Below are 8,912 nucleotides of genomic sequence, written 5' to 3'. Positions count from 1 at the left end.
TGACCCATTGTCAGCCCTCCCCCGTTTATAAGTGGCCATCAGGCTTTGATCTCTCCTCTCTCTGGGCAGCAGTAATCTGAGGCGGAGCTCCTTGCCAGACTCTGTTGGGAAGGATGAAGCCAGAAAGCCCTATAAATATGATTGCTTAGATTCTGAGAATGTGAACCCTGTAACTGAGATAGAATTGAAAGTAAGATTTGATGTTTGAAATGTCCTAGCTGCTGGATGCCTAGGAAAACAACCCCCAATGTATGATTTATCCCACACTTGTAACCCCCCCCTGAAGTATCAAGTATCTGTAACCCCATTGGCACAACCCTGTTACAGCCCACCTCGAGACCCCTTATCAGGGGGCTGCGAGAGTGGGCCTCCCTTCTGTTTCTTCTGTTTTTTCTGTTTCCTCTGTCCCTTCTGTTTCTTCTCTCCTCTTTTCTCTTTGTTTACCTCTTGCATCTTGCTCTTGGAATTTCCTTATCTCTCACTACCCCCACCTTCCAAGGCCATGCTACAGCTGCGCCTGGCAGCTCTGAGCAAGGCCTCCCATCTTATACAATAAACCCCTTCTTCTAAAACCTAACTTCAGAGATCTCTCGTCTACATTCATCGACACCGTCCTGGAGTCCTCAGCAGCAGCAAGAGGCATTTTCTACAAGACTCCCCTTAATAAACTACCTTCTACCCTGCCTAAAGAGAGACGACTCTTTTTCTGTCGCCGCAACTCGATCAGGTCCACTTGCTGGTTGGGGAACCAAGAGCCCACCGGGAGGAGGTTACTCGCCCTGCCTGTAACCCTGACTGATCCTTGTTGTGGCAGTGCAGAACTGTGCTAGCCTGTATGCCTGCCAGGCGTCACTAAACAAACAAACAAACAAACACCACACCACACACACATATGCACAAAACAAAACAAAAACAAGCAAAACTAAAAAACAACAAAACACCCCCACCAACATAAATAGATGTAATCTTTAGGAAAATGTTACAGTGGAAATAATCAAAATCTTCAGAGCCAAGTAAGTGGCTGTTGCATCAAAACAAAAGATTGCTGCTGTATATCATTTAGTGCTCCAGAAGGGTAGAACAACCCACTTATCCAACAGCATAGCCTTGTTTGTTCAGATGTACAAAAATTGTTTGCTTCTCTTCCCCAATAAAGGAAAAGTCATAGAGCTTGCTCCTGTGGAATTCTAGACAGAATACTGAATTTCCTTAGCTCACAGTGAAGTTCAGTTAGGTGTACACAGACCAGCACTGGTCCAGTCAGTTATTTGTAAGAAAAATATGGTAGCAAAAATGTAAGAAAAATATACATAGTCTCCCAAATTTTTTTCAACAATCATTTCACTCAAAGTTTAAAAAAAACTATTTAAAACTTCTTTTCCCTGATATTTTTTTCCCCAAACCAAGTGTTTTCTTTGTTTGAAAGCTGTTTTCCTTTTTTCTAAATCATCCTGTCTCCAACTGAGGAAATAAAAGACCCACAACAATGTGCAGAATAATCAGCAGTAGGGGACTGAAAGGGGATAGAAAGAACTGTAGTTTATTTTTGCCCACTGATACCAAATACAACTTTTTTAATAAAGCAAAAAGAGGGAAGTTTTCTCCATTATCATATCCATTAAAATTTTCAATACTGCAAAAGCTATTTTTCAATAAAAACATTTGCAATTTGTCACAGTGACAAAATGTGAATATATAATTTTTCCAGGATTTTCAGAAGTACAGATATTATGCAGAAATCTTAGTTGTTCTTCTTAAAATGTTTTCTTATTCAACCCAACCCAAAACCAGTTTGTTTTTCACTAAGCTTTCACCTAATTTCTGCTTAAAACAAACTGGTTTAAACCATGGCATCAATAAAACTGTGAATGAGCATCCCACTAAGATTAAGACCTTGTAAGAGTAGTGTCCTGGGTTACAATGTAAGATGTGCCCAAAGTATGTATTCTCTCACCATCTACATGAAATGTTGAAACTAAGTTGTGCACTGTTTCCCTTGCCCCCTGCCTCCGGCTATCTTCTGTTAATGGCCCATCAATGCCTTCCTGCATGACTCATAGATAACTCCCTCCAGGAGCTATCTCTACTTAATAGGCAATCAAGGATCCATTACAAGACTGATAAAATGATATCAGCCCATTGTGAGATGCTCCACCCAGGGGGAGGAGCCAAGCATTCCCACCTGGATATAATCTGGGATTTGGGACAGCACAGGCAGCCTTACCCACTGGATTCCCAGAGGACAAGAGCTACCAGACCTTTCTGCAGGAACACTGCTTCAACAAGACCACTTCATCTGGACTGCTACCACCATGGTTTCAGGTTGTATTCGACTCTGTCAGTGATCTTTTGTACCATTGCATGTGTTTTATTTTATTTTATTTTACCTTTTTTTTTTTTTTTTCTCTCCTATTAAATAGGTTTGTTGGTTTTTTTCTGACTTGGAGTCTCTTGCTGGTTTTGCCTTCAAGCCAGCACAAGTAGGTAAACATACCAGAAGACCCAGAAATTAATATCTTTTTGTATACATCTCCTGTTCTACTCACAAAATCAGAATGTTTACAAGCCTGATAATTTTTAAAAGCTTTATTTATGGTTACTGAGCATCTTGAAAACTCCACAGAATGTGGGGAGTGCTTCGTTCTTCAGCTTTGTGTGTATGATCATGCAGTTTGCTAGAGTAGGTGGAGCCTCACAGAATTCAAAGACTACCCATTTATTTCAAGCCAAAGGAATTCTTTTGGACAAAGTCAACATTGATCATCTCTGTGCATAGGGAGAGCTGCACAATTCAGCAGAGCAGAGATACTCTCCTTTACACTTGTAAAGGAAATGGAGATTTTACATTCAAATGGGGGAAATATTCACGCACTTCAAAGAAATACCTTTCCTACATATTTCCCAGCTTATATTCCATCACTCCAAAGTCCACTCCTTCCTTCTTATTATCCCCCACAGGTTAATCAGTCTCTTCAGCAAGGTGAGGCAGGAGGTATGTTGTGATCCAATTAGTGAGAGATGACTCTGCCCAAATTAAGGTGCAAATGAGTCCATATGCAAAGTGAATAATAGGGATTTTATTTAACAGTAAACGTGAGGTAGAGAGATTGAGAAAAAATAGAAAAGAGGCAAGAGGGAAGGTGAGAGAGAGAGCGAGAGAGATCAAGCAGAAAATCTCACCATCCACGGGTCCAGAGGCTTCACATTGGTTCTTCTTCACCCTGGGCTTCTCAGTTATGGGGGTCCAGTGTCATTCTTCTGGGGGCACCACCTTTATATAGTCCAGGTTCTGGGTATCCATGGGGTGGTCACAGATGCCATAGCATAACTTTAGGTGATATATGTGTGAGCAGTTACTTCTTTTCCCAGTTTGCCACAGTGGGAATTTGTGTCTGGATGCATTAACATATGCTAAACCATAGCTTGCCTCACCAGGGCTGGAATTAGCTCCCTCCTGTCACAGATTCCTCCTTTCTGTGCTCATATCAAGTTCATGTTTCAAGGGCTGATCTTATGACAAGTTCCTTCTGTGGCCTTGGCAGTTTCAGACAGGCAACTGTGCTCTTTAAGTCCTCGTAAGGTGGAGAACATTGGCAACCATCAGTACAAAGCTGTTTCTCTCTGCTCCTTTCTTCTCCCATTTTTCCCCTGCTCCAGTGTGGGGTCCCCATGAGATCTGCAATTCCTTGAGGAATATCGATCTGTCCTAGCATTGCTCTTCCACTGCCCAAAGTAAATATCTTCTCCATCACCATGTAGCACCTCATTGTCTGTCTCTCCCCTTGGGGCTCTCAGGGCTGTCTCTCTCACTGTTCCCTTCACCATTCTGACCTCTCTTATCCCTGCTGTTCCCAAGACACTACCATGGGCTGTGAGGATCAGCCATGCCCTGCAGTGGATCAGCTGGAAATGGCTGGAAGCAGCTGCATCCAGCACAGAGGAGTGCTGGATGATACTCACAGTGGGACCCCAACAGCTCCCCACTACAAAAAGCCGCTCCTCTACAGCCAATACACTGGTTTATGTACTCCCTAAATCCTTTTTCCTGCACAGGGCACAGTGCTGCATCCCCACAGGTTCTGTATCAGCCTGGAGAACTGTAAGGCCTCAACAGTGAGCAGAAAAAGCCCCTGTATCTCAGTCTCCTGTATGTCCTCAGTTTTTACAGTAGTCCCTCTTGTTGCCCTTCACACCACTGATTTCAGTTCTAGATGAGCTTTGACTGTCCATTCCAATACTTTGGAGCAATGTCTTTATATTCCTCCTACAAATCCCATCCCTGCTTCCACTTTCTGTATAGTGCCTTTTTAAAATTTGATCTGAGTCAGGATTTTCCTGTTTATCCATGTCTTCATCTACTTCAAGATTCTCCAAAAGGCAGAAGTTCTGTACAATGCAATGTTGCATTTGCCTTCTATTATTATTCCCAAATCTATATGTGAACCATTAAGTGTAATCTAAAGTTTGTAATGTAAACTCATCATTTGCTGTCAAATATTCTGCTAGGCTTTTGTGCATTGTATTGTGCCTGGCTTGCAAATTGCTTGCAAGAACTGTATTACTGCCATCTGTCACTAATATGAGTCATAGCATCCTCAGTTCCAAACATCAAAACCATTTCTGGTTAACCTTGGGAAATCTATGACAATTGCAGTGTTGCAGATTTTGCAGTAGTTGCCCTCACAATTCAGACCCTCAGACTCCAGAAATGTCTATGAGATGCTAATACTAGATAAGATATTTGTCAAAGCATTAAAATCAAGCAGGTTGTGCTGGCTTGAAAGCAAAACCAGCAAGAGACTCCAAGTAAGAAAAACTATTTAATAGCGGGGGGGGGGGGGGGGGGGGGGGAGAGTAAAATAAAATAAAAACAAATGCAATAGTACAAAAGATCATTGACAGAGTCAGAATACAACCTGATACCCTGTGGTGGTAGTGGTAGCAGTCAGATGAAGTGATCTTGTTGAAGCAGTGATCCCATAGAAAGGTCTGGTAGCTCTTGTCCACCAGGAATCCAGTGGGTAAGACTGCCTGTGCTCTCTCAAATCCCAGATTATATCCAGGTAGGAATGCTTGGCTCCTTCCCCTGGGTGGAGCATCTCATAATGGGCTGATATCATTCTATGAGTCATGCAATGGGTCCTTGATTGCCCCCTTGATTGCCCATTAAACAGAGATAGCTCCTGGAGGGAGTCATGCAGCAGGGCATTGATGGCCCATGAACAGAAGATAGCCGGAGGCAGGGGGCCAGGGAAACACTGCCCAACCTAGTTTCAACAGCTCATGTAGATGGTGATAGAATACATACTTTGGGCACATCTTACATTGTAACCTAGGACACAGGTAAACAAACCTATTGGGGGTTTGACACTGGCTAGGAGCCAAGCACTCACAAAAAAGCATTCATTCATTTTCTTCTGCTATAGTTGAGCACAGGAGGGGAAAAGAAAAGACCAAAGGGGCTCATGAGTTGAGGTAAGGATTGGGAAGAAACACTTCAAGGGCAAAATAGGCTCAAAATTTAAAAAGTATAAAGAAAAAAATACTAACAAAATTACAAGAGGATAATGAGAACTAAAATAAGCCTTTAGCCCTTTTTTCCTTTCCACTGATAGCACAGGAAGACAAAACATGGGTTTTTTAGTCAGTTTGTCACTTTTAAAAATCTTCCTTCAGTTCACTTAGGGAGAAGAGTCTCTTTTGTTATGCTGTGGGGTCCTTCCCATGGGAGACAGTTCTCTGTGAACTTTTCAAATGTGGTTTTAATTTTCACGAGTAGCAGTCTCACCCAACCTACTGCAACATGAGTCCCTCCCATGGTCAAAATAGTTTTCCCAAACTACATGGCGTGGGTCATTTTAGTTCATGGAATATAGTCTTTTAAGGATAAGCCATTCTAGTTTGGAAGTAAGGGTCTTCTGTCTTTGGAAGGAAGGATCTTCTCTCTCTTTTCAAGTTTCTTAATAGATTATAGTTTTTCCGCATCTACACACTCCAGCATGAGTATCTTTTCTCATGTGGCAGTGACTTTTACATCCCTACATGCATTTTATGAATTACATGAAAAAACATGTTGTTAGATTATAGTCCTGACCACAGTTTGCAAAAGAATCTCAGCTTTGAGGCTCATGGCACTTCCTTGTAGTGGTTTCACATTCACCAAATTCCGTTTGCCAAGTTTAGTGTAATGGTCTTACTGTTTATTCTCTTTTTGTGGGAGAGGATCAGGAGAAGCAAAGCAGGCTTAAGCTTAAAAATAAACAAATAGTTTTATTAACACACACTAAAAGCATGGAAAAGAAAAATGGGAAAAAAACCAAGATGAAACCTCAAAACACTCTTCCCTCAACAAACTGTTAACTTTCTTATAAACAACTTAGAGAGATACAACCTGTGATTTTCAGTCAGTTTCGCCATGTAAACATAATCTTTCATCACTTTGGGAGAGGAGTCTCTCCAGAGTCTTATGGAGACATTCACCACAAGACAAAAACAGTCTTGTGGCTCCCAATATCACAAATCTGCAACTGCTTGGAGTTTTTGCAGATTGTGCTGTTCTACCCATTAACAGCCTTTCCCTTGGCTACTCATGGGCCTCTCAGTGTATCTGGGGTACTGTTTAAGAATGCTTCCTCTAGTACAAAACAAAATTTCTCTTCTTCTCCAAAACTGTTTCTATCTCAAAAGAAATAGAGACCTCCTTTTACCCCAGGAGCCGAGGGCTTCAAATCACCTTCTAAAATCATCTTTGTCTCAAAGGCTGAGACTCCCTTTTACCCCAAGAGCAAGGAGCTTTGAGATTCTCACTTAAATCTCAATCATATCAATCCCCAATTTTGATTAGAACCAGCATAGCTCCAAACAACATTAAGATATTACAAGAAACAGTCTATTTCGCCATAGTTTTCCCCAGAGAAATCCGGTTAAAAATGTCCACATCCTCAATCCCTCTGTCCAATAATTTTTATCAGTTCTTTCACTCTTGCTCCACTGACTTCATGAGGTGTCTTTTCTACATCCTCTCTGTCTCTTTCTTTTCTCTCTCATGGAAGAGTTAGGCCTTGGAAGATTCATGTTGCCAGGAAAGGGTTAAATCTGCCCAGGCCTGTAGTGGCCATGTAATTTCTGCCTTGAACAGCAGTCTCTCCCCCGCTGCGCTTCAGATCGGCCTGGTTTCTGTGAGAGGCAAAAGTTTTCTTCTCACACACAAAGTCCTGTACTAGGGTTAAAAGATGAACAGAACTTGCAGCTTTTTGGTCTTTAGAGATGTTTATTCAGGTTCTTATCTCAGGGTCTGCATGTCGCCAACACCTGGCCTAACGTGCTGGAAAACACAGCTGGCAAAAATGCCAGCCAGCGAATTCCAAGGTCTTTTAAAGGTTTCTAGTCCAATTAGCTCTTAAAACGTACTATATTTACAGTTTTGTGCCAATAATTGCTACCTATCCTAAACATGCAATTTCTGCATCAAACCCATTCTACCAATGTCTTTGTGCCACCATCACAGCAGAAAATGGACAAGAAGAAGAAGAAGAAGAAGAAGAAGACACTGCCCCAAATCCTCCATCTTTCTCTCATCTATCTCCATACTAAAACCCCAAAACTACAAATTTTCACCCTGTGACAAACTAAACTACTATTTATTTCAAACCTTCAGTGCTTTTAATTCATCTTTAAGTGCTGGAAGTTCTTCCCATGGACTAAGGTCAAAGGCAATGCTTTCCTGGGGTCCCAGCCAGGGTCTCGGATCCCCCAGGGCAGCTCGAGGGATTTTCCACATGCTCTGGACTCCAACAGGTTTCCTCCCTCCACTCTTTCTTCTCTGTCTGGACGACACCAGAGGAAGGGAGGGGACGGGTGTTGAGGGTTAAGTTTTCCTGTAGAATTTTTCCCCCCCCATAAGTTGCTAGGAGACTAAATACTGATAGTTAAAGGGTGCTCAACCCGGACAAAGGAAGTTGATCACTTAGTTTTGGGGGAGGGAAAAGGCTCCCGAGAGCTGGGGGTGGGGGGACTCATTCTGCTTTCGGTTTTCCGGGAAGGACAGTTGGTCGAGCGACAGGTAACTGCCTGGAGTCCACGGTTAACGGAGGAGTTTGGTCCTGGGAATTCTATCATCTGTTGGAGCGCCCAGGAAATCGGAGTTTCTTTGCTGCCCTGCTGGATTTTGGGTCAGCCCGGGTCCAGCCGCTGCGGGTTCTCCGGCACTGCCCACTTCGTCTGCCAGGGCACCCCCCTGACTGCCGAGGACAATCCACCGCTTCCAGCCATCAGCACCGGAGTTTCCACCGTTTGCCCTCGGGGTTCTTGGTTCTGTTTTACTATTATTATTATTGCTGTTGTTGTTTGTCTGTCCTGTTATAGTTACTAGTAAAGGACTGTTATTCCTTTCCCCATAGCTCTGACTGAAAAGTTTTTTTTAATCTTCCAAATTATAATAACACAGAGGGAAGGATTTGAATTCCTCATTCCTAGGGAGGCCTGCCTCTTCCTAGCAGACACCTGTCTTTTCAAACCAGGACAGCGGGAGAGAGCTCTGCCCACTCCTCAGTCACAGTCAGGGTGGCCTTGGCCCAACCGGGCCTATAATTGTAATCAGGGGCTCCAGGGCTCTGTGGCTCCGGGGAGGTTTTTTTTCAAAATAGTTGATGTTAAGCTGCAACCTCTCCTCCCCCGCTGGGAGCTGATGGGGCCCAGCTAGGCCTTGGGCCAGCTCCCCCACCAAAGGGGGGGTGGAGCAGCAGGCCCAACTCAATGTTACCTGTTCAGCTGACCAGGAGGAAAAGGACTGACCTGAACAGCATTAGGATTTATATGGGTACTTCCCAAAGTCGCATTCAACATTCTTAGTGGTCAAAGCAAATGCCAATATCCCAACCTAGCTTCTGATAGCTCCTTGTCCTTTCTAAAAC

Source organism: Hirundo rustica, chromosome 2 (assembly GCF_015227805.2).
Source record: "Hirundo rustica isolate bHirRus1 chromosome 2, bHirRus1.pri.v3, whole genome shotgun sequence".
Lineage (NCBI taxonomy): Eukaryota > Metazoa > Chordata > Aves > Passeriformes > Hirundinidae > Hirundo > Hirundo rustica.
This window is presented reverse-complemented; position numbering follows the sequence as displayed.